The sequence below is a fragment of the Ranitomeya imitator genome, chromosome 2, assembly GCF_032444005.1.
Source record: "Ranitomeya imitator isolate aRanImi1 chromosome 2, aRanImi1.pri, whole genome shotgun sequence".
Classification (NCBI taxonomy): domain Eukaryota; kingdom Metazoa; phylum Chordata; class Amphibia; order Anura; family Dendrobatidae; genus Ranitomeya; species Ranitomeya imitator.
The window spans coordinates 125,795,713-125,823,083 of record NC_091283.1 but is presented as its reverse complement, the minus strand read 5'-3'; the positions used below and the strand labels follow the sequence as shown (position 1 = coordinate 125,823,083).

The 27,371-nt window shown below is 43.3% G+C and overlaps 1 long non-coding RNA gene across 3 annotated transcripts; it reads right to left on the bottom strand.

The window, feature by feature from the left end:
* Window positions 1-27,371, bottom strand: LOC138667232 (uncharacterized). 3 transcript variants are annotated; one of them, XR_011318665.1, is made up of 5 exons: window positions 27,260-27,371; window positions 20,250-20,369; window positions 20,105-20,160; window positions 12,529-12,660; window positions 1-626 (listed from the first exon to the last, which is right to left on the bottom strand). It is a non-coding gene; the product is annotated as an uncharacterized lncRNA (long non-coding RNA). The 3 variants fall into 3 exon arrangements; XR_011318664.1 differs by lacking the exon at window positions 1-626 and adding an exon at window positions 11,973-12,117; XR_011318663.1 differs by lacking the exon at window positions 1-626 and having other exon boundaries at window positions 11,973-12,660.

Here is a 27,371-nt window from a genome sequence, read left to right as displayed (position 1 = left end):
TCATTAACATTCTTGAGCAGTGACAATACTCCAGTAGATGAAATCTATCAAAATATCACAGTATAAAATGGAAATAAGCAACAATATGTAGTAAAATGTGCTGGGAAATGAGAACCAGGAGCGTCCAGATAAAATAAGGAGCATCAAACATTTATTCTAGGACGTGTTTCGAGAATGATGTTCTCTTTATCAGGACATACTGTTTTCAAAACGCGTTCTTCTGGAATATATATTATATACAACTTAATTTATCTGGACAGTTCTACTCTACCTTGTTGTTTATGTATATTTTTTTGCATATGCCTAACAATTGCATCTGTCATTCAAAGGCTATAAGGGCATCTGTGTAACAGGTACATTTTGATATAATGCATAAATATATCCAATAAATGGGTCCCACATTAGTCTACTGGTAAGGGGTGCTGCGTGCTCCACATCCTAAACTTAACATATTCGTTATGCTTTAAACTGAAGCCATTAACGCAATGAGAAAAGCATAAGGTGCTGGTAGATACTGTATCTTTGATAGATGCTTGTCTTTCTTAAGAACAAAAGGATTGCAGATGTCAATGAGGTTGAGGGGAGTGTTGAATTCCATCATGCCTGACTCTTCTTTCCTCAGTTATCTGTTATTTGGGAACAGTCAAGACAGTAACATGCACGTTAGATGGTCAAACTAAAATAATCATGTTCTGCTAGCATTCATCCAATGTGCATGGATGATTATCCAGTATAGGACACACTATGAGAGCATGTTGTGGGGCAAAATATAAAGAGGGGGTAATACGCAAAGAAAGGTCTCGGTATGGAATGGGGGCAGAGTGGTGGGAACAGTTTGCATAATGGTTATAGCTAAAAAGCGCGGACAGTATGGTGGCTATATCTAATAAGTACGAACAGTGTGGCAGTTATAGTTAATAAGGACAGACAGTGTGGTAGTTATAGTTAATGAGGACAGACAGTGTGGTAGTTATAGTTTATGAGGACGGGCAGTGTGATACTTATAGTTAATGAGGACGGACAGTGTGGTAGTTTTAGTTAATGAGGATAGGCAGTGTGCTAGTTATAGTTAATGAGGACAGACAGTGTGGTAGTTATAGTTAATGAGGACGGACAGTGTGGTAGTTATAGTTAATGAGGACGGACAGTGTGGTAGTTATAGTTAATGAGGACGGACACTGTGGTAGTTATAGTTAATGAGGACAGACAGTGTGGTAGTTTTAGTTAACGAGGATAGGCAGTGTGGTAGTTATAGTTAATGAGGACGGACAGTGTGGTATTCATAGTTAATGAGGACAGACAGTGTGGTAGTTTTAGTTAATGAGGATAGGCAGTGTGGTAGTTATAGTTAATGAGGACGGACAGTTTGGTAGTTATAGTTAGTGATGACGAACAGTGTGATAGTTATAGTTAGTGAGGACGGACAGTGTGGTAGTTATAGTTAATGAGGACAGTGTGGTAGTTATAGTTAATGAGGACAGACAGTGTGTTAATTATAGTTAATGAGGACAGTGTGGTAGTTATAGTTAATGAGGACAGACAGTGTGGTAGTTATAGTTAATGAGGACGGAGAGTGTGGTAGTTTTAGTTAATGAGGATAGACAGTGTGGTAGTTATAGTTAATGAGGACAGACAGTGTGGTAGTTATAGTTAAAGAGGACGGACAGTTTGGTAGTTATAGTTAGTGAGGACAAACAGTGTGGTAGTTATAGTTAGTGATGACGAACAGTGTGATAGGTATAGTTAGTGAGGACGGACAGTGTGGTAGTTATAGTTAATGCGGATGGACAGTGTGGTAGTTATAGTTAATTGTTGTGAATTCTGTGGCTGAATTCACTCCTGTGGTCACAAGTGGTACTGCAGCTTCTGAGCTTCCTCCCTCAGGTGTTCTGGTGAGCTCGTTAACTGCTTCATTACTTAACTCCGCCTGATGCTGCTATCCTTGCTCCTTGTCAATGTTTCAGTGTTGGATCTGAGCTTCTCCTGATTGTTCCTGTGACCTGCTGCTCTGTATAGCTAAGTGCCTTTTGCTTTTTTGTTGCTTTTTTTCTGTCCAGCTTGTCTTTTGTTTTGCTGGAAGCTCTGAGACGCAAAGGGTGTACCGCCGTGCCGTTAGTTCGGCACGGTGGGTTTTTTTTTTTGCCCCCTTTGCGTGGTTTTGCTTTAGGGTTTTTTGTAGACTGCAAAGTTCGCTTTACTGTCCTCGCTCTGTCCTAGAATATCGGGCCCCACTTTGCTGAATCTATTTCATCCCTACGTTTTGTCTTTTCATGTTACTCACAGTCATTATATGTGGGGGGCTGCCTTTTCCTTTGGGGAATTTCTCTGGGGCAAGTCAGGCCTATTTTTCTATCTTCAGGCTAGCTAGTTTCTTAGGCTGTGCCGAGTTGCCTAGGTAGTTGTTAGGCGCAATCCACAGCCGCTTTTAGTTGTGTTTAGGATAGGATCAGGTGTGCAGTCTACAGAGTTTCCACGTCTCAGAGCTCGTTCTTGTATTTTTGGGTATTTGTCAGATCACTGTGTGCGCTCTGATCGCTAAGCACACTGTGTTTCTGGATTGCCTTCATAACACCTGTCATTAGCAAACATAACAGTACAAGGAGCCAAACTAATGATTCTCAATAGAGGGAAAGAAAAAGTTCTGACATCATTTTTTTTTTTTTTTTCTGCTCTGTGTTCACTTTTTTTTTTCCCCTAGACATTTGGGTGATTCTGGACACAGGTGTGGACATGGATATTCAGGGTCTGTGCTCTTCAATGGATAATCTCGTTATAAATGTACAAAAAATTCAAGATACTATTGATCAGAAATCTATGTTAGAACCAAGAATTCCTATTCCTGATTTGTTTTTTTGGAGATAGAACTAAGTTTCTAAGTTTCAAAAATAATTGTAAGCTATTTCTGGCCTTGAAACCTCATTCTTCTGGTAATCCTATTCAGCAGGTTTTGATTATTATTTCTTTTTTGCGCGGCGACCCTCAAGACTGGGCATTTTCTCTTGCGCCAGGAGACCCTGCATTGAGTAGTGTCGATGCGTTTTTCCTGGCGCTCGGATTGCTGTACGATGAGCCTAATTCAGTGGATCAGGCTGAGAAAAATTTGCTGGCTTTGTGCCAGGGTCAGGATGATATAGAAGTATATTGTCAGAAATTTAGGAAATGGTCAGTACTCACTCAGTGGAATGAATCTGCGCTGGCAGCTTTGTTCAGAAAGGGTCTCTCTGAGGCTCTTAAGGATGTCATGGTGGGATTTCCTATGCCTGCTGGTTTGAATGAGTCTTTGTCTTTGGCCATTCAGATCGGTCGACGCTTGCGCGAGCGTAAATCTGTGCACCATTTGGCGGTACTGCCTGAGGTTAAACCTGAGCCTATGCAGTGCGATAGGACTATGACTAGAGTTGAACGGCAGGAATACAGACGTCTGAATGGTCTGTGTTTCTACTGTGGTGATTCCACTCATGCTATTTCTGATTGTCCTAAGCGCACTAAGCGGTCCGCTAGGTCTGCCGTCATTGGTACTGTACAGTCCAAATTCCTTCTGTCCATTACCTTGATATGCTCTTTGTCGTCGTTTTCTGTCATGGCGTTTGTGGATTCGGGCGCTGCCCTGAATCTGATGGATTTGGATTATGCTAAACGTTGTGGGTTTTTCTTGGAGCCTTTGCGGTGTCCTATTCCATTGAGAGGAATTGATGCTACACCTTTGGCCAAGAATAAACCTCAATACTGGGCCCAGCTGACCATGTGCATGGCTCCTGCACATCAGGAAGTTATTCGCTTTCTGGTGTTGCATAATCTGCATGATGTGGTCGTGTTGGGGTTGCCATGGCTACAAACCCATAATCCAGTATTGGATTGGAATTCCATGTCGGTATCCAGCTGGGGCTGTCAGGGGGTACATGGTGATGTTCCATTTTTGTCGATTTCGTCATCCACCCAGATCCATTCAGTCCCAACATCCAACACAAGAGACGCTCTCACAAATCACTTAACCATCTGCTCACTCTTTCGATCCTCCTTCTCCTAGTCGCTGGAGACATATCTCCAAACCCCGGCCCCCCAAGTTATAGCCAGTCAAACCTCCCAATTGCTACACCCAGAAACCCCTCTAACCTTATTAATATTCCCTGCATGCCTGCTGTCTCTTTCAATTGTGCCCTTTGGAATTCTCGCTCTGTGTGTAATAAACTCTCCTTCATTCATGACTTCTTCCTTTCTAATTCTCTTAATCTCCTGGCTCTTACTGAAACCTGGATCCAGCAGTCAGACACCACCGCTGCTGCTGCTCTTTCATATGGTGGACTACACTTTTCTCATACCCCAAGATCAGACAACAGAGCAGGTGGAGGCGTTGGTCTGCTCCTTTCACCCAAATGTACTTTCCAAGTTATCCCCCAAGTACCCTCACTTGTCTTCCCTTCCTTTGAGGTCCATGTGGTCAGACTCTACGTCCCCTTCTCCATGCGAGTGGCGGTGGTGTATCGTCCTCCCGGCCCCTCTCATCAGTTCCTGGATCACTTTGCCACCTGGCTTCCACACTTTCTCTCCTGTGACACCCCCACCCTTATCATGGGTGATTTCAACATCCCCATTGCCTCTCCCCTCTCCCCATCTGCTTCTCACCTTTTATCTCTATCCTCCTCTTTTGGCCTCTCGCAGCATACTAACTCTCCAACACATGAAGATGGAAACTCCCTTGACTTGGTCTTCTCCCAACTTTGCTCAGTGGATGACTTCACAAACTCTCCTCTCCCGCTCTCTGACCACAACCTTCTTTCATTCTCTATCAAGAACTGCCATCCCGCTCAGGTCACCCCCACTTTCCACACCTATAGAAACATACAGGCCATTAACACCCAGAAACTTATGAAGAACTTGCAGTCCTCATTGGCCCCTATTTCCTCCATCTCATGTCCTGATTCTGCATTGAAGCATTACAATGAAACCCTGCAAAGTGCTCTGGATGAAGCTGCTCCTCCTATACATAAAACAACTCGGCACAGACGGCAACAACCGTGGCACACGCTGCAAACACGTTTCCTGCAGCGGTGCTCCAGGTGCGCAGAACGTCTGTGGAGAAAATCTAATCTACCCGAAGATTTCATCCATTATAAGTTCATGCTAAAGACATTCAATTCTGCCCTTCACCTCTCCAAACAAACCTACTTCAACACCCTCATCACCTCCCTGTCCAATAACCCTAAACGTCTCTTTGACATGTTCCAGTCCCTACTCAACCCAAGAGAGCAGGCCCCAACCACGGATCTCCGTGCTGACGATCTGGCCAATTACTTCAAAGAAAAAATTGACCACATTCGACAGGAAATCATCTCCCAATCTCTTCATACCATGCACTGTCCTCCCTCCCCCACTGCATCTAGTTCACTCTCTGACTTTGAAGCAGTTACAGAAGAAGAAGTAAGCAGGCTCCTTGCATCTTCTCGCCCGACCACTTGCACCAGTGACCCCATTCCGTCACATCTCCTCCAGTCCCTTTCCCCGGCTATCACCTCTCACCTAACAAAAATATTCAACCTTTCCCTCACTTCCGGTATTTTTCCCTCCTCATTTAAGCATGCCATCATACATCCATTACTTAAAAAACCATCCCTCGATCAAAACTGTGCCGCTAATTATAGACCTGTCTCTAATCTTCCCTTCATCTCTAAACTCCTCGAACGCCTGGTCCACTCCCGTCTTACCCGCTATCTCTCAGATAACTCTCTTCTCGACCCTCTTCAATCTGGCTTCCGCTCTTTACACTCTACTGAAACTGCCCTCATTAAAGTCTCTAATGACCTACTAACAGCTAAATCTAATAGTCACTACTCCATGCTAATTCTCTTGGATCTCTCTGCAGCATTCGACACTGTGGATCATCAGCTCCTCCTCACTATGCTCCGCTCCATCGGCCTCAAGGACACCGTTCTCTCCTGGTTCTCCTCCTATCTCTCTGACCGATCCTTCACTGTATGTTTTGCTGGTTCCTCCTCCTCTCACCTTCCCCTTACTGTTGGGGTTCCTCAAGGATCAGTCCTAGGCCCCCTACTCTTCTCGTTGTATACTGCCCCTATTGGACAAACAATCAGTAGATTTGGTTTCCAGTACCATCTCTATGCTGACGACACCCAATTATACACTTCTGCTCCCGATATCACACCGACCTTTTTAGAAAACACCAGTGATTGTCTTACCGCTGTCTCTAACATCATGTCCTCCCTCTATCTGAAACTAAACCTGTCAAAAACTGAACTCCTCGTGTTCTCTCCCTCTACTAACCTACCTTTGCCTGACATTGCCATCTCCGTGTGCGGTTCCACCATTACTCCAAAGCAACATGCCCGCTGCCTTGGGGTCATCCTTGATTCTGACCTTTCATTCACCCCCTACATCCGATCACTGGCTCGCTCTTCTTACCTGCATCTCAAAAACATTTCTAGAATTCGCCCTTTTCTTACTTTCGACTCTGCAAAAACTCTGACTGTTTCACTTATTCATTCTCGTCTGGACTATTGTAACTCTCTACTAATCGGTCTCCCTCTTGCAAAACTCTCCCCGCTCCAATCTGTCCTGAATGCTGCAGCCAGGATCATATTCCTCACCAACCGTTACACCGATGCCTCTACCCTGTGCCAGTCATTACACTGGCTACCCATCCACTCCAGAATCCAGTACAAAACTACTACCCTCATCCACAAAGCACTCCATGGCTCAGCACCACCCTACATCTCCTCCCTGGTATCAGTCTACCACCCTACCCGTGCCCTCCGCTCCGCTAATGACCTCAGGTTAGCATCCTCAATAATCAGAACCTCCCACTCCCGTCTCCAAGAATTTACACGTGCTGCGCCGATTCTTTGGAATGCACTACCTAGGTTAATACGATTAATCCCCAATCCCCACAGTTTTAAGCGTGCCCTAAAAACTCATTTGTTCAGACTGGCCTACCGCCTCAATGCATTAACCTAACGATCCCTGTGTGGCCTATTTATAATAAAAAAAAAAAAAAAAGGTTCCTCGCATCATGTTCTCATACACTTTATGCAGTATTAGCCCTCTGTGTCTGTACTGCTACATACTTAGGCAGGTAACTGGTTCATGCAGCTTTACATGAACACCTGAGCCTTACACTATAGCTGGTCCGAATAACTAAAGCAATTGTTACCATCCACCTCTCGTGTCTCCCCTTTTCCCCATAGTTTGTAAGCTTGCGAGCAGGGCCCTCACTCCTCCTGGTATCTGTTTTGAACTGTATTTCTGTTATGCTGTAATGTCTATTGTCTGTACAAGTCCCCTCTATAATTTGTAAAGCGCTGCGGAATATGTTGGCGCTATATAAATAAAATTATTATTATTATTATCCACCCCTTCTGAGGTCCCAGAGTTCTTGTCTGATTATCAGGATGTATTTGAAGAGCCCAAGTCCGATGCTCTACCTCCGCATAGGGATTGTGATTGTGCTATCAATTTGATTCCTGGTAGTAAATTCCCTAAAGGTCGATTATTTAATTTATCCGTGCCCGAACACGCCGCTATGCGCAGTTATGTGAAGGAATCCCTGGAGAAGGGACATATTCGCCCATCGTCATCACCACTGGGAGCAGGGTTCTTCTTTGTAGCCAAGAAGGATGGTTCGCTGAGACCGTGTATTGATTACCGCCTTCTTAATAAGATCACTGTTAAATTTCAGTATCCCTTGCCATTGTTATCTGACTTGTTTGCTCGGATTAAGGGGGCTAGTTGGTTCACTAAGATAGATCTTCGTGGTGCGTATAATCTGGTGAGAATCAGGCAAGGAGATGAATGGAAAACTGCATTCAATACGCCCGAGGGTCATTTTGAGTATCTAGTGATGCCGTTCGGACTTGCCAATGCTCCATCTGTGTTTCAGTCTTTTATGCATGACATCTTCCGTGAGTATCTGGATAAATTCCTGATTGTTTACTTGGATGACATTTTGATCTTCTCAGATGATTGGGAGTCTCATGTGAAGCAGGTCAGAATGTTTTTTCAGGTCCTGCGTGCTAACTCTTTGTTTGTGAAGGGATCAAAGTGTCTCTTCGGTGTGCAGAAAGTTTCATTTTTAGGGTTCATCTTTACCCCTTCTACTATCGAGATGGATCCAGTTAAGGTCCAAGCCATCCAGGATTGGATTCAGCCGACATCTCTGAAAAGTCTGCAAAAGTTCCTGGGCTTTGCTAATTTTTATCGTCGCTTCATCTGTAATTTTTCTAGCATTGCCAAACCATTGACCGATTTGACCAAGAAGGGTGCTGATTTGGTTAATTGGTCTTCTGCTGCTGTGGAAGCTTTTCAGGAGTTGAAGCGTCGTTTTTGTTCTGCCCCTGTGTTGTGTCAGCCAGATGTTTCTCTTCCGTTCCAGGTCGAGGTTGATGCTTCTGAGATTGGAGCAGGGGCGGTTTTGTCACAGAGAGGTTCTGATTGCTCAGTGATGAAACCATGTGCTTTCTTTTCCAGGAAGTTTTCGCCCGCTGAGCGTAATTATGATGTGGGCAATCGAGAGTTGCTGGCCATGAAGTGGGCATTCGAGGAGTGGCGTCATTGGCTTGAAGGAGCTAAGCATCGCGTGGTGGTATTGACTGATCATAAGAACTTGACTTATCTCGAGTCTGCCAAGCGCTTGAATCCTAGACAGGCCCGTTGGTCGTTATTTTTTGCCCGCTTCGACTTTGTGATTTCGTACCTTCCGGGCTCTAAAAATGTGAAGGCGGATGCTCTGTCTAGGAGTTTTGTGCCCGACTCTCCGGGTTTATCTGAGCCAGCGGGTATCCTCAAGGAAGGAGTCATTGTGTCTGCCATCTCCCCTGATTTGCGGCGGGTGCTGCAAAAATTTCAGGCGAATAAACCTGATCGTTGTCCAGCAGAGAAACTGTTCGTCCCTGATAGGTGGACTAATAAACTTATCTCTGAACTTCATTGTTCGGTGTTGGCTGGTCATCCTGGAATCTTTGGTACCAGAGAGTTAGTGGCTAGATCCTTCTGGTGGCCATCTCTGTCACGGGATGTACGTACTTTTGTGCAGTCCTGTGGGATTTGTGCTAGGGCTAAGCCCTGCTGTTCTCGTGCCAGTGGGTTGCTTTTGCCCTTGCCGGTCCCAAAGAGGCCTTGGACACATATTTCGATGGATTTCATTTCTGACCTTCCCGTTTCTCAAAAGATGTCAGTCATTTGGGTGGTCTGTGATCGCTTTTCTAAAATGGTCCATCTGGTGCCCTTGGCTAAATTGCCTTCCTCCTCTGATTTGGTACCTTTGTTCTTTCAGCATGTGGTTCGGTTGCATGGCATTCCTGAGAATATTGTTTCTGACAGAGGTTCCCAGTTTGTTTCAAGGTTTTGGCGAGCCTTTTGTGGTAGGATGGGCATTGACCTATCCTTTTCCTCGGCTTTCCATCCTCAGACTAATGGCCAGACCGAACGAACCAATCAGACCTTGGAAACATATCTGAGATGTTTTGTTTCTGCAGACCAGGATGATTGGGTGTCCTTTTTGCCGTTGGCTGAGTTCGCCCTTAATAATCGGGCCAGCTCGGCTACCTTGGTTTCTCCATTTTCTTTGCAATTCTGGGTTCCATCCTCGTTTCTCTTCAGGACAGGTTGAGTCTTCGGACTGTCCTGGTGTGGATTCTGTGGTGGATAGGTTGCAGCAGATCTGGACTCAGGTAGTGGACAATTTGATCTTGTCCCAGGAGAAAGCTCAACTTTTCGCTAATCGCAGACGCCGTGTGGGTCCCCGACTTCGTGTTGGGGATCTGGTTTGGTTATCTTCTCGTCATATTCCTATGAAGGTTTCCTCTCCTAAATTTAAACCTCGTTTTATTGGTCCGTATAGGATTTCTGAGGTTCTCAATCCTGTGTCTTTTCGTTTGACCCTCCCAGACTCCTTTTCCATACATAATGTATTCCATAGGTCGTTGTTGCGGAGATACGTGGCACCTATGGTTCCATCTGTTGAGCCTCCTCCCCCGGTTTTGGTGGAGGGGGAATTGGAGTATATTGTGGAGAAGATTTTGGATTCTCGTGTTTCTAGACGGAAACTCCAGTATCTGGTTAAATGGAAGGGTTATGCTCAGGAAGATAATTCCTGGGTTTTTGCCTCTGATGTTCATGCTTCCGATCTTGTTCGTGCCTTTCATGCGGCTCATCCTGGTCGGCCTGGGGGCTCTGGTGAGGGTTCGGTGACCCCTCCTCAAGGGGGGGGTACTGTTGTGAATTCTGTGGCTGAATTCACTCCCGTGGTCACAAGTGGTACTGCAGCTTCTGAGCTTCCTCCCTCAGGTGTTCTGGTGAGCTCGTTAACTGCTTCATTACTTAACTCCGCCTGATGCTGCTATCCTTGCTCCTTGTCAATGTTTCAGTGTTGGATCTGAGCTTCTCCTGATTGTTCCTGTGACCTGCTGCTCTGTATAGCTAAGTGCCTTTTGCTTTTTTGTTGCTTTTTTTCTGTCCAGCTTGTCTTTTGTTTTGCTGGAAGCTCTGAGACGCAAAGGGTGTACCGCCGTGCCGTTAGTTCGGCACGGTGGGTTTTTTTTTTTTGCCCCCTTTGCGTGGTTTTGCTTTAGGGTTTTTTGTAGACTGCAAAGTTCGCTTTACTGTCCTCGCTCTGTCCAAGAATATCGGGCCCCACTTTGCTGAATCTATTTCATCCCTACGTTTTGTCTTTTCATCTTACTCACAGTCATTATATGTGGGGGGCTGCCTTTTCCTTTGGGGAATTTCTCTGGGGCAAGTCAGGCCTATTTTTCTATCTTCAGGCTAGCTAGTTTCTTAGGCTGTGCCGAGTTGCCTAGGTAGTTGTTAGGAGCAATCCACAGCCGCTTTTAGTTGTGTTTAGGATAGGATCAGGTGTGCAGTCTACAGAGTTTCCACGTCTCAGAGCTCGTTCTTGTATTTTTGGGTATTTGTCAGATCACTGTGTGCGCTCTGATCGCTAAGCACATTGTGTTTCTGGATTGCCTTCATAACACCTGTCATTAGCAAACATAACAGTTAATGAGGACAGACAGTGTGATAGTTATAGTTAATGAGGACAGACAGTGTGGTAGTTATAGTTAATGAGGTCGGACAGTGTGATAGTTATAGTTAATGAGGATAGACAGTGTGGTAGTTATAGTTAATGAGGTTGGACAGTGTGATAGTTATAGTTAGTGAGGACAGACAGTGTGGTAGTTATAGTTAATGAGGATAGACAGTGTGATAGCTATAGTTAATGAGGACGGACAGTGTGTTAGTTATAGTTAATGAGGACAGACAGTGTGATAGTTATAGTTAGTGAGGACGAACATTGTGTTAGTTATAGTTAGTGAGGATGGACAGTGTGGTAGTTATAGTTAATGAGGTCGGACAGTGTGATAGTTATAGTTAGTGAGGTCAGACAGTGTGGTAGTTATAGTTAATGAGGATAGACAGTGTGATAGCTATATTTAATGAGGACGGACAGTGTGGTAGTTATAGTTAATGAGGACAGACAGTGTGATAGTTATAGTTAGTGAGGACCAACAGTGTGTTAGTTATAGTTAGTGAGGACGGACAGTGTGGTAGTTATAGTTAATGAGGACGGACAGTGGCAGTTACAGCTAATAAGGACAAATAGTGGCAGTTATAGCTAATAAGGACAGACAGTGGCTGGTATAGTTCATAAGGGCGTTGATATGTGGGCAATATTTTATAGGAGAGGGCAGTGAGGAGGCTATGTACCATTAAAGGGACAGTGAGTGAGTAATATTTTGTGGAGGACGCACAGTGAGGGGCAATTATTTTGGACATAGAGTAGGGCACATATTTTTATTCAGGGACATTATGATGACACTGTTATGTTTAAGTAGTAGTATAGCTTAGTTCTCCTGACAGCAGGTGCACAAGTAGGAGCCCAGTCCATAGTATAATATCTATGAAGAACTTGGCACTCAATTGATGTAGAAAAAAGATGATTTATTTGCAATCACAGTGAATATATATGACGTTTCGGTCTCAGTTTAGACCTTCTTCAGATATACGGATTGCCATAGAAGAATATAGGACTCAATGCTGGATCTATACAGGATACAGGGCATCCGGAAAGTGGGAAAACAACTAAAGTTACTGAAGTCATCATGGCAACTGGACAAGATGGAGAAGAAAAGAAAGAGAACAAATCTAGTCAGAAAAGATCTCATCTGTAACGTCCCTAAATGTAAATGTTTATCTGTGCTACAGCTTGCGTGTAATCAGCCATGTAGTTCTTGTGGGGTCTGCATCTGCAGAGTGATCTGTCAATTATCGCCCTTCCCAATGCTGTGAGTGGTGACTGTAGCCGCCTCATGAACATCTCTATGAAAGTCGATGGTTCCTGGGAGCAATAAACCTCAATTTCTACCAGTAGTCACTCTTTTAGTAAGGTGGTCGGACAGCACTACAACATTATTAACCTGCAAATTAACCCTATATCTGCAGGTTAATAGCATTTAGGAACAAGACTGGTTCCTTTTAAGCACTACAGCATGCCAAATCTTAACATTGTAATATACTCACTGTCAGGATTTGTCTTTTCTTAACATTGCCAGCAGTCATCACATGACCAGTCATATGCAATTTTCATACTTGCGGTATATGCAAAAGATGTATTTTCCAAGAAGATTCCACCTGGGACCCACCTGAAAAGTGCTAAAAAATACTGCAAAGAATGAATATAATGCTCAGCAATGTCAAAACGATGTGTTGTGCGTAAGTTTTGTCTGTTGCCATTTCTTTTAACTGCTTCAAGCTTAGCCAGGAAGCAGTCAGAAAGAAACACATGTTCGCTCTTTGGGCGGCTTGGAACCGGCTGGCTATTTATAGTTTACATAACATAAAAAAAGGGTCAAAAACAATGAATGAACCACCAATGAAAATGCTTCATGAAAAACAGCTCTTGTGCTTTCCTGAAGTGACTTTGCCTTGGAAAGCTCGGTGGGCATGCCGGCATCTAAAAGACGTCTTGTGAACATACCTTTATAGTTACATGACTACTAACTTTTCTTCCTCCTCTCAATGAAGCAGGGGCTGTAGTTTTTAACTGAACATTGAGAGAATTAGAAAGAGAAACTTGTCAGCATGCGATTGCAAGTGTGCAAATCGCATGAGTGGTGTAGGAAAGCCAGTTAGGACAGGTTTCAATCCTAGCACTAGAGTCCTGATCAGGTTCACTTGGCTAGCTATGTCTAGAGCCATTGTGTTCATGGTTAGTCAGTCACCTGGGGAAGCTGAGCAGTCTGTGTGTTGGAGCTGGTGAGTGACCAGCAAATGTGAGCTGTCTAGGAGGTGAACACTTCTCTGTGACAATAGGACTTATAATTTATCATACGTTTTGGGGTAAAGGAAAGCTGTTATGTTTTGATTTTTTCTTACGCTTGAGAAAAGATTTCTAATTGGAGTGCAGAAGAACGCAATAAATCTTAACCTTGTTTTACACCAAGACTTGTCTCTGTGCTAAGTGAGTGCCTACTACTGAGCATGAATCCCTACATTTGGTGGAGAATGTGGGCACAGTCGCAAAGAGCACAGATAATTACAGTTTAAAGCTGAACATCCTGGGTAAAGGCAGGTACATCATTGCAAACACAGTCTGAAATCATGGAGGAGCTTTTTAAGCAATTGGTCCAGATGCATCAGCAGTTACAGTAGCAGCATTAGCATCAGGAGCAGCTATAGTTTCAGCAGCAGATGACTCTCCTGACAGAATTTGTCCAAGACAGGGAGACAGCACTTTCCACTAGCCTAAGGAGCGGTGTCCATGTGAGGTGAACAGTACGGGAGGCCTTGCAGAAAATTACTCTGGAGGATGACGTGGAGACTTTCTTGACTGTATTTGAGGTGTCAGACAGGGAGAAACAGCCCCCAGAGCAATGGGAAGAGGTCCTAGCTCTGTACCTCACTGGAGAACTGCAAAAAGCGTACTACGACCTTGCCCTACAGGTTGCCAAGGAGTGCATAAAGCTGAAATTATGGCATGTTTGGGTGTAACCCTGACAGTCCGGGCGCACTGGTTGCACCCTTGGCTCTACCAAAGGGACAAATCACCTTGGTCCCGGATCTTTCACCTATTACACCAGTTGCAAAAATAACTGTTCTCCAACACAGATGATGGAAAGAGTGGTAATGGACCGATTCCCTGTCTTCTGAGATCATTAATTTACACAAAAACCTCACCAAGACATGGTGGAACACCAAAACACTTGAGGAGTATAAAAAACAAAATCTAACACCAAGAGGGTTGAGGGCTCAGATTTTTCCCACATGGGAAGTTGACAACAGCTTTAAGGACGCATGGGAAAGAGGTTTGCACAAATGTTGTTATATACTGATTGATCTACATATAGAACATGATCAACGGGTGTTGGCCAGTTTGAAGGAGGAGATTAAGATCAAGGAGTCAGAATTAGATTCATATGATAAAAAAGAGAAAGTTGTGCCCTTCAAAGAACATCTTAAAACTATCATTGAGCGGTTTGAAAAGGATGTAATTAGGAGAAAGAAGGAGAAGTTTCAGAGGGATAAGTTAGATTATGCTGAGAGCAGGGCCTTTAGGTGGTCACACTATGGCAATAGAAGACCGGGATTTAGCAGATCACAATTCCCCAGTACTGGTACCAAAAATGGAGATCGTGAGGTGGCATCGAGTGATTTTTTATCCACGGATACCAGCGATCGAGAAAGCGGCACAGACGGGGGAGAAGGAACCACAGTAGGCCACAAAAAGAGGATGGGACGATACAGAGAATGGTCACCGAGCTCCAAGCGGGTGACACGCTACAACAACCGCAGACGGTAGAACTGGATCCGACGTCAATGTCAGATAGGGGTGAGTTGAACATCATTAATCTATCCCCATATAAACTATCTGAGGCTGAAATTAAGCTTTTATCTAGGGGCATGTCCTTCTCCCCGATGAACGTACTGGACAAGTTCGAACTGACCAAAGATTTGTATCTATTCTGTAGACAAATAACGTTTAAATTGTTATACCAGAATCCTTCAATTATGGATGGGGTCTCAGAGACGGATAGACTCTTGCTGAGAGATTTGACTGACCTGTTGGAGGAGAACGAAAACTACCAAGGTAGGTGCAAATTTATTGGGAGAATACCCTCACAGGTCACTCCATCATTTACCCTATTTCCGGCGGTTCAAATTTTCTTTGAAAAAACTAGCAAGGACATCCAAAAATTGAAAGTTGATAAATTTGGACAGAATAATCTTTCAAAGGAAGAAAAACGAGCCCTAGCCAGCCTCAAATCGAATGATCTTTTTGAGATCAGGGAGGCAGATAAGGGGGGTAACATAGTGCTGTGGCCCAAAGAACTATACTGCAAGGAGGCAAGGAGACAGTTGGGTAATACACAGCACTATGTTACCCTACCCTCGGATCCAACAAGTGTCTTTAAGGCAAGTCTTGATAGACTTCTGGGTAATGCGTTAGTACGTAACATCATTGACAAGAAAGAGCTGGATTATATTACGGTCAAGCACCCAGTCATCCCGACCTTTTATATGTTACCAAAGGTGCATAAATCTGTGACGGAGCCTCCGGGGAGACCTATCGTCTCGGGCATCGGGGGCCTATATGAAAAGGCTTGCATTTATCTTGACTTTTTCTTGCAGCCCCTGGTTCTTAGATTGAGTTCCTACATACGAGATTCTTCATTTTTGATTCAACAATTGGACCCATTGACACTACCTGAGGACATTGTTTTGGCCACTTTGGACGTGGAGGCACTCTACACCAACATCAACCACGACCTAGGTATAGCAGCTGTGACGTATTTCCTTGACAAATATTCAACAGGGAATAGGGGCCATGATTCTTTTGTTTTAGATCTGTTGAGAACCATTCTTGAGAAAAGCTATTTTGTGTTTGACAGGGTTTTTTATAAACAGGTATCGGGCACAGCTATGGGGTCAAGGTGCGCACCCCCCTATGCAAATCTTTTTATGGGGTGGTGGGAAGAAACGCAGGTGTTCAAGAATCGGTACTTTGGAGATCATGTACTTAAATGGTACCGATTCATTGACGATATCATTGTTTTGTGGACAGGTACAACTGAGTCGTTGGAGAACTTTGTGGAGGAACTAAATATGAACCAATGGAATATCCGTCTGACATCGCACTACTCCACCACATCAGTTGATTTCCTGGATTTGAGGATAATGGTCCGGAATAATAGGATTAACACCACCCTGTTTCGGAAGAGCACAGCCACAAACAATGTACTTCACTACTCAAGCTTTCACCCAAGCCACCTTCGGAACAGCATCCCCAAGGGGCAATTCCTGCGTCTTCGCAGGAACTGCAGTACCATGTCGGACTTTCAGATGGAAGCAAGGTCACTTACTAACCGGTTCCAGGAACGCGGATACCCCCACAAAATTATAGCCAGGGCTTTTAATCAAGCCCACCAGAGATCTAGGGACGAGGTTTTGGAAACACGTCAGAGAGTCACGCATAACCAATTGAGTTTGATAACAAAGTTTCATAATCAATGGGGTGAAGTTCGACATATATTGAACGAGAACTGGGACATTTTGCTAAGTGACTCAAGACTTAAAACTATTATTCCTGAGAGACCAAGGGTGGTAGCGAGGAGGGCTAGGAACTTAAAAGATTGCTTGTCCAGGAGTCATTTTAAGCGAGCCACGGTAAAAACATGCGCAGGTAATAAAATCATTGGCTCCTTTCCGTGTGGAAGATGCTCTGTATGCCCCATGATGTTGGGAGAGGCGGGCATCAGGATACCTTCCATATCATTCCAGATTAAGTCAAGGTCTTTCTTTAACTGTCGAACATGTAATGTGGTATATGCACTGATTTGTGGATGTAATAAGATATACGTGGGTCAAACAACACAAGAGTTACGGCGCTGTGTTCAACAACATGTCTCAAATATTACTATGGCCAGAGTTGATAGGGAGAAGGGTAAACAACTGACTTCTGTAGCTGTCCATTTTTTGGAAAAACACCAAGGTAACCTAAGAACTCTCCGAGTGATGGGCTTGGAAGGTGTTACCCCCAGTATTAGGGGGGGGTAGAATAGTGGATGAATTACTAAGAAAAGAGTCTCGTTGGATCTTTGATCTCAAGAGTTTAACACCAGTTGGATTAAACAAGGAATTATTGTATACTGGGTTCTATAAAAGACTATAAGGAGGTGTCCCTACTGTCTTTAGTCGGTGACGTGAATATGGTCATTTGCGGAAACTGGTGGGGAATGTTGATACTGGGGTATGAATTGCATTGTTTTTTTCCCCCTTTTTCCTCTGTTTTTTCCTTTTTTTTTTTTTTCCTTTGTTTCTAGCACCTGAAACCACATGTTCAGGAGTGGTGTAGGTGTAACACTGCAAATAAACGATATGAACCATGAAGATGGGGTCGGGATCCTTACTGTTGTTCATTCTGAACTTTGGTTTAGCCACCCATCTGGGGGATTTCCCCCATATTTGCTCATATAGACTTTGTAAATATCTATGTGGAGTTGTTTGTATGATATACTATCTCCATGATTGGAGTGCACCTTGTTCTTGGGGCACATACACTTCTTTGGTTCGTGTTTAGGTCATGTCAAATATGCCGTCTGTTAGGTAGGAGCGGTGACGTTTCCCGCTTTGGACTACAGCAGGGTTGTCTACAATATATAGCCTCTACTAAGAGATATTGGGTTTTTCTGATAGGCAAAAGTATTTGTATTTATTTATTTTGATTACATCAATAGGTGTGCACCACTTCTTGCATGTACCCATGGTCCGACCATTATCTCAAAGGATCTTACCAGTATTGGCTAGACCTGACGTATTATGTCAGGTACTAGTGTCCGGTGCCATGCTTGTGGTGCATGCCCACAAGTGTGGCTTTCTGGGCTCTACTCCAATACTTGGTTAATTCACCTTTTTATATACTTTGATATATGGGTATTGGTGGGCAGACCATGTGTCAACATTTGGACCCGAGTGCCTTTTGGGCAGTCGCGGGAGGATCTTCTTCTGAACTCCTGTGACTACTGGGGGCATACTATTGCCCCTGTCATTTGGTGATGCCAGCTCGTATGAGAGGAATATTATGTATTAAGGAAATATTACAGCTCTTTTGCTTCCGCTTGTGTGCGCCGCTAGAACCCTCACCAATTGGGAGTTGTATTTGTATTTCTTTTTCTTCTTTCTCTGTAATTGTATGAATATAAGCTGCTGTGACAGATGTAACAACTAAGTAGGCGCCGTTCGTATTTACTCTTCCTTAATGGTGACCGGGCATGCACATATGAATGTGGGCTGCTATTTGTGCCTCTTCCGGAGGCCTTGTGCACCAGTGATACAGCACTTTGCTCCGTGCTGTCCAAATTGATAAAAGAACATCATTGCAGTGAAGGAAACTATTGCGCAGTAGTTCGGGAGCTTAGATCTGCGCGTGCGCAGATCAAGCGTTGGGGTCAGTTGCTTAGGCAACGAGACCCAGAGACAGTAACCACGGCATCATCACACTTCCGGTTTACGACTTCCGGTTTCGGCACCGGTAACCGCTGGGAACGCTGACACGCGGCCGCGGCTCCGTCACCTGTACCCACACCTGGTATGTGTTATCTATCAAAGGTTTATTGTATAAAATAGGGGGAACACACTGAGAATGTATGCTCTGACCCTGAGGAAGACGCTTTGTGCGTCGATACGCGTCGGTCCAGGACACTGATGGGACCTAGGGATACATTATGCCCGGCACAACAAAAAAGCCTATAGGCCTATGGGTGAGATACCATGAGGGACTTATAGCCTGAACTTTTCTATTTGAGAGTACCAAGCCTGCTCAAGCGTTTGTAGGTTGCTATAGTTATACTTTAAATATTAGTGGTGGTCTATGTCCGATAACGAGTGACTGGCCATTTTTGATCTGATAGGAGATTATACCACATTTATATAGGCTCTTTTTTTCACATTGCTGAGCCCTGCTAATTCAGGTTACTTCCTGGCATTAGAGTTCTTTTGGCCGCTATATTTGTGTATATTGAATTATTGTGTGGCTTGTATACCCACTAGATTTCTAGGTTGCTTATTGTAACTGTTACTATTGCTTACTGTTAATTTGTATGACCCATCAGTGTACCTTTTGTGCAATATTGTGTTCTTGTTTACATTGTAAGTGTGGACCCGCCACCTCTACCTATGTGGTGGAGGCCTTTTAAATGTTTTTAAAAGTCTGTTGTGTGTTCTCCATGTAATAAACTTAACATTAATCAGTATCCTATTGTGTTGGTGATCCCGCTTTTTTGCATACCTTTTTCTTTGTTTGGACCGATTTATCCACTCACTACCTAAGTCTATGCAAAATTGGATTGACCAAGGAGATCCCAAGAGTATAGTTGACCTTGTGAGCCTTGTGGTAAGATAATTGGCTATGGAGAAGACCCTGAGCATACAAGGGAGCTTGAGGTCATCTTTGTGGGATACACGAAAGAAGGAGCTCAAAACCACCCAGGCGCCCAAAGAACAGGGGTCAAAGTCAGGTTCAAGGGGTACATCTTGTACCATTGTCTTCTGAGTGACCAGCAATTGTGAGCTGTCTGGATGGTGAACACTTCTCTGTGACAACTGATGTGTGGTGTGAGTACAACTGTGTTACTGTACTGTGCCTTCCCTGACAAAAGGACTGTGTGGTTTGTTATACATTTTGGGCTCAAGAAGAGCTGTTATGTTGTGATGTTCTTATTCTGGAGAAAGCATTTTCATTTGGAGTGCGGAGGAATGCAATAAACCTCACCTTGCTTTGAACTAAGACCTGTGACTGTGCTGAGTGCTTACAGCTGAGTGTGAATCCTTACAGCAGTCCCATGACAACTATTTAAACCACTTAAACTGTGTAAAGGAGGGGCAACAAACTGAATATTTGCCCTGGTTGCAGGAAAACCTAACTTTGCATCTGACTTATGCTTCCTAATTGGACAGATTAATATCACTGAGGTTTCGTGGACTTTAACCATGATGTGAAAATGTTCCATTAATTTTTTGGAGTAGTTTACATTGTCATAGTGAATCTATATAATTCCTATTGTCCAGTGTATATAATTCTTATTGTTTGGTCTATATTTACCATCTATATTGTCCGGAGGTCCCCATTTCTCCAAACAGGCTTCACAATGTCAGATACTGGAAATGGCAGACAACAAAAGACACACATGAAAGAACAGAATTCCCTGAGAGACTGAAGATGTTGGAATTACAGGAATACTACAAACCAAACAAGCTGTGTGCTCTGCCCCGCTCCACGATGTCCATTCTTCTGCAGACAATGTGACAACTTCCTGTTGTAGCCGACACTGTGCAATGGGAGGCAACACTGGCTATGAATAGCATTGCTACAAGGGAGGCAAAATTCAATAACTTCTGTTAATGCCATCTGGGAAAAATACACAGGTAACGTGACAGCCACAGTATTGTACAATAATAACACAAGATGAAGGGATCTTTAGATGAGTTCTCTGGGAATTTACAATCATATCAGACAATGAGATGTTGATGATGGCTGTTAGAAAGCACAATGGAAAAGGGTGACTTGTATTTTTATCTGCACACCATCAATATAAACGGGATATGTATATAGATCCCTATTTATACAATGCACCCTATATCCACAAATGACATGTAGGTAACCCAACAATAAACTCTTTGCAGCCATATACCTGAAACAACAAATGCACCACTCTAACCATCAGAATAAAGAGAGTTTGTTCCTAAGGATGACCCGTCACATCGATGCAAGAAATGGACAGTCTATCAGCCCTAGTGGGCACTGTGTAACGCTCCATTTCTCCTTCATTAGTGCTGCAGAGGCATTAAACCCCTGCTCTTGGATCCCATAAAGATAAGAACTGATTATTAGGGGTCCCAGTTGTTAGGGTATGTGCACATGTCAGGATTTTTTCCTGACAAAATCTGGAGAATTCTGCCAGAAATCCGCGTGCTTTTTCGCGCGGATTTCTCATGGAATTTGCGCGTTTTTGACACGTTTTTTGCGCTGATTTTTTGCGGAATTTTTGCTGATTTTTCCGGAATGTCCATTTTGATAGGAAATGCGCAGAAAATCCGCAAAAAGATAGAGCATGTCCGGATTTTTTGCGGTATGCGTTTTTTTTTGCGGAAAAAAACGCTAACATATGCACAAAAAATGCGGAATGCATTATAAATGATAGGATGCATAATGTTAGCGTTTTTTTAGCGGATTTATAGCGTTTTTATGGTGAAATTCCGCAAAAAAACGCTAAAAATCCGGACGTGTGCACATACCCTTAGGGTTGGCGGAACGCACCGAATATATTTATTAAATGAGATAAGTGCGTTCGCAACCCGGGATCCACCGTGCAGGAAAGAACCTGCTGCTAAGCAAGGCGGCGAAGCAAATTAGTACAAACGAACTCTGTTACTTCACAGAGCCCGTAGTAAAGAGAACGCTGTGCCCTGTTTAGCTCACAGGGGACACAGCTACTGTGTAGAGCCAGCAGTGGTTATGAAGTCCAACCAACACGCAGCTCCTCTCCGGTGGAGCCGGAAGTCTAATGGCTATTAGCCAGCCCTGAATTCAGACATAAACTCCTCGCCGGAGGTGCCAGCATTCTAGGGGCTTATTTCAGCCAGGTCCCTGACTGCATACACAAAACTCCTCGCCGGAGGTGCCAGCATTTCAGAGAGTGAATCCCTAATTAGATTAGTGGTGTGAATGTCTTATTGTCCCAATATCCCTGTACGATCAGAGACCTGGTGCCCTCCTGTCTCTGGAGCAGGTACTAAGAAAACCTGCTAGAAAACTTCACCATATAGTACACAAAGATAACCGGCTAAAAATAATATTCAACGACCTTCACTTGCTATGCTACAGGCAACCTCCTAATGTAAGAAACATCATGATCTGAAGTTCAATGCCTTGAGATAAGAGGAGCTTATCTGTGCAATGGGAAGAGCTGCAAAATCTGCACTCATGTAGAGACTAAAGACAGGATACAGATCCCCAATGTACAGCAGGACTATAATATTCTCGGGACATTCACATGTTCCTCTTCCAATGTGGTGTACTTAATTCTGAGTACTATATGTCTTATTGGAGGTCTCTACGTTGGAGAAACAGGACAGAAACTGAGAGCAAGTATGGGTTCTCATCGCCACACAATTACAGACAAAAAAAATTACTTGTGGCCAAACATTTCTGTGGTCCAGGACCCAACATAAACAATATGAAAGTTGACATGTTAAAAGGCAACTTCAAATCACAAAAACATTGAAGAGTCTGGGAATGAAAACTTATCAGAGTCTTTGATTCCCTCCACACAGGACTAAATCTGTAAGGAGGATTTATGATTCACTCCAGTATCTGAGGAATCTGCTCCAGAGACAGTGAGGGCACCAGGTCTCTGATCTTACATGGATATTTGGACAATAAACACTTTCACACCACTTATCTATTCTAATTAAGGATTCACTCTCTAAGCTCAGTTTCTTTTTTTAATTTAAATGTCCATTTATTATGCCATGCCTCTGCTCTTTTTGTGAATACATTTGAGTTTGTTCAGATACTTTTTTATACTGTGCCCGATGAAGAGACCCAAGTAGTCTGGAAAGCTTGCTTTGCAACATCACTTATTTTATTTTTGTTAGCCATTAGAATGTATCGTAACTACAAGATTATTATTTTGCTTTTCCCACCGAGAGCAATCTACTGTGAGTACAAATATCAAAGACTTACCGTCACGTCCAAACAGGAAACAGGTGTGAACAGATGCATACTAAGAGTATACATATAAATGTAGGCTAGCAGCCCAGTAGAGGAATCACATTAGATTTGGTTCCCAGCAAAGAGGATCGCTTTGTTGTGGTTGCTTGGTCCACATGGATTGGCCAAATTTTGCACTAAGTATCTTTGTTTTTTCCTATTTTCTAGAATAATAATGTAATTGCAATTTTATATATTTCATTTTTGCATGCTATAACGCTACAGAGTGCTACTTTATTTGTTAGTTACTGGAGAGTACAGTCCTCTGCTCTTTTCTTGCAGTTGCACACATGATGAATGGAGCGGTGGTGTAGATGCAGGGCGACATCCAATTCCAATGTGGTGGTCGGACCCTCAATGATCTGCAGGTTATTACCTATCCTTTGGATTTGTGATAACTTTTTATGATGAGAATAAACCCGTACGGAGGAATTTGTGGGAGCGCACTTATACACATGATCTATTTCTGAATGTATTCTTAGTTACCTACACATTATATAGTATTACATGACATTCATTACAATTATAGTAGAGTTCTATTTAAAACATTTTGTAGGAACATTGATTGAGAAATGATTAAATCTGTATCAGGGTTTGTTCTTTGTTCACAGCTGATGATGAGGATTAAGTATGTTGTGAAGTTAGAGAATGGTTATTTTTGGAAAATCATTGTCTTGCTCCCCTCCTCCTCATTGCTCTTTCGTATCCCCCTTTCCTGTTCTTTTGACTCACCCTTAGCCTGTACGAGTAGGAAGTCTCTCTGCCATGTGTTTATTTAGAGCTAACACAATAAATCTGCTTGATCATTTAACCTCTACTATAATGAAAATATTAAAAATAGCACTATATTTATTATACCAGTGCTGAATTCATAGCTGTAAATTAAGAAATACTAAAGAGAAGATAGCCTTGCAATTATAGTCCCATAGCATGGCTACTGTATGTAAAAATACTGTACATGGGGCGACACATAGTTCTATCGGATATGTAGGAGAATTTTGAGATAGAAAAATTCAAGATAAAGAGGTTTTCCGATTTTAGCAAGTGGTGGATTATCAATAAGATATAATTTAGGCTCAGCCTTCTTGGACCGCCACAATAATGAAAAGAACTACGACGCGTCCCCAATAAGTAAGGGTACCTTCACACTCAGCGACGCTGCAGCGATACCGACAACGATGTCGATCGCTGCAGCGTCGCTGTTTGGTCGCTGGAGAGCTGTCACACAGACAGCTCTCCAGCGACCAACAATGCCGGTAACCAGGGTAAACATCGGGTTACTAAGCTCAGGGCCGCGCTTAGTAACCCGATGTTTACCCTGGTTACCATCGTAAAAGTAAAAAAAACAAACACTACATACTTACCTTCCGCTGTCTGTCCTCGGTGCTGTGCTTTCTTGCACTGACTGTGAGCACAGCGGCCGGAAAGCAGAGCGGTGACGTCACCACTGTACTTTCCGGCTGGCCGGCGCTCACAGCCAGTGCAGAGAAGCACAGCGCCGGGGACAGACAGCGGTAGGTAAGTATGTAGTGTTTGTTTTTTTTACTTTTACGATGGTAACCAGGGTAAACATCGGGTTACTAAGCGCGGCCCTGCGCTTAGTAACCCGATGTTTACCCTGGTTACCAGTGAAGACATCGCTGAATCGGCGTCACACACGCCGATTCAGCGATGTCTGCAGGAGGTCCAGCGACGAAATAAAGTGCTGGACTTTCTGCAGCAACCAACGACATCACAGCAGGATCCTGATCGCTGCTGCCTGTCAAACTGAACGATATCGCTAGCCAGGACGCTGCAACGTCACGGATCGCTAGCGATATCGTTCAGTGTGATGGTACCTTAAGAGTAACTTGCAAAGTGCCTGAATAGGATTAGTGCTGACAATTAGAAAAACCAAGTCCACAGCCAGTTCACAAATCTTCTCACAATTCTTCCTGCCACCACTTGCCGATTTGTTAGGCCCAGCTTTCCCATGCACCTTACAGATACACTACTTCCACTCTGAAATACACAGGTTAACACAAACAGGCTTTACTTTCCCTCTTCGAGGTTATGGGCATTTAAAGCATTGAGGAGCATGCATAAAATTTTAGATTTTAAAGGGACTCTGTCACCTGAATTTGGCGGGACTGGTTTTGGGTCATATGGGCGGAGTTTTCGGGTGTTTGATTCACCCTTTCCTTACCCGCTGGCTGCATGCTGGCTGCAATATTGGATTGAAGTTCATTCTCTGTCCTCCATAGTACACGCCTGCGCAAAGCAATCTTGCCTTGTGCAGGCGTGTACTATGGAGGACAGAGAATGAACTTCAATCCAATATTGCAGCCAGCATGCAGCCAGCGGGTAAGGAAAGGGTGAATCAAACACCCGAAAACTCCGCCCATATGACCCAAAACCAGTCCCGCCAAATTCAGGTGACAGGTTCCCTTTAATATAACAAAAAGATAAAATAACAAAAAGACATATACTCAAGGTAAGAGCATTATGAAAAATAAAAGGGATACATACAGACACGTCTTATGGTTTGGATCTGTGAGATCTACGAATATTTAGGGCTCAAGCTAAAAAGGGGAGAAGTTGATGTGCTGCGTTGCTGGCAAATAAATAAGAAATCAGAATATTTTGATGTTAGGAATTGTGCTGTTTATTCGCAACGTGTTTCAAAGTCTTTCTGACTTCTTCATCAGGAGACCAGTGCAACATTTGTGGTTCTCCTGAGAAAAAAGTCAGATAGACTTTAAAACACATTGAGAATAAACCGCATATTACTCCCTGCATCAAGAAACTCGGATTCTTGTACATTTTTTACAGGTGCTTCTCACAAAATTAGAATATCATCAAAAAGTTAATTTATTTAAGTTATTAAATACAAAAGTGAAACTCATATATTATATAGTCATTACAAACAGAATGATCTATTTCAAGTGATTATTTCTCTTAATGTTGATGATTACGGCTTACAGCCAATGAAAGTCATTATCTCAGTAAATTAGAATACTTTATAACATCAGCTTGAAAAAATGATTTTAAAATCCGAAATGTTGGCCTACTGAAATGTATGTTCTGTAAATGCACTCAATACTTGGTCATGGTTCCTTTTGCATCAATTACTGCATCAATGTGGCGTGGCATGGAGGCGATCAGCCTGTGGCACTCCTGAGGTGTTATGGAAGCCCAGGTTGCTTTGATAGCAGCCTTCAGCTAGTCTGCATTGTGGGGTCTGGTGTCTCATCTTCTTCTTTACAATACCCCACAGATTCTCTATGTGGTTAAGGTCAGGTGAGTTTGCTGACCAATCAAGCACAGTGATACTGTTGTTTTTAAACCAGATATTGGTACTTTTGGCAGTGTGGATAGGTGACAAGTCCTGATGGAAAATGACATTTCCATCTCCAAAAAGCTTGTCAGCAGACGGAAGCATGAAGTGATCTAAAATTTACGGGTAGATGGCTGCGCAGCTTGGATTGTGGCCTCTCCACTCTTTCTCCAGACTCTGGGACCTTGATTTCCAAATGAAATGCAAAATTACTTTAATCTGAAAACAACACCTTGGACTACTGAGCAGCATTCCAGTTCTTTTTCTCCTTGGCCCAGGTAAGACGCTTCTGGTGTTGTCTATTGGCCATGAGTGGCTTAACACAAGGGATGCTACACTTGTAGCCCAAGTCCGTGATACTTCTGTGTGTGGTGGCTCTTGAAGCAATGACTTCAGCAGCAGTCCACTTCTTGTGAATCTCCCCCAAATTTTTGAATGGACTTTTCAAGACTGCAGTTATCCAGGTTGCTTGTGCACCTTTTTCTACCACACTTTTTCCTTCCACTCAAGTTACATTATTATGCTTGGATACAGCATTCTGTGAACAGCCAGCTTCTTTAGCAACGACCTTTTGTGGCTTACCCTCCTTGTGAAGTGTCAATGACTGCCTTCTGGACATCTGTCAAGTCAGCAGTCTTCCCCATGATTGTGGAACCTACTGAAACAGACTAAGGGACCTTTTTAATCGCTTAGGAAGCCTTTGCAGGTTTTTTGCTAATTATTCTAATTTACTGAGATAATGTCTTATGGGTTTTCATTGGCTGTAAGCCATAATCATCAACATTAACAGAAATAAACACTTGAAATAGATCACTCAGTTTGTAATGACTCTATATAATATATGACTTTCGCTTTTTGAACTGAAGAACTGAAATAAATTAACTTTTTGATTATATTCTAATTTTGTGAGAAGCACCTGTATATTTTCTAGCAGCTTGTTTACCAGCAAACTGTTTTTTTATGAATTTCAGGAGAACATCAAACAAATGAATTATATACACATTACATATGTGATCACACTGAGGGATCTGACCTCTCAGAAGCCATACTGGTGAATAACTAATCAGAGCACCATATGAAGACCCTCTCCTGGCCGTCCTGGAGCACAAACATATCATTACGGATTTTATCAACCAAGGTATCATTTTAATCAGTATAACGGCACTGACCTGACACTGTGTGTGGGTTACTGTGCAAAATCCTGCTGACAGGTTCCCTTTAAGTCTATTCCTCTAAGAACATAGACGTCTCTCTGAGCCATGAGGTTGTGTTCTGTCCTTA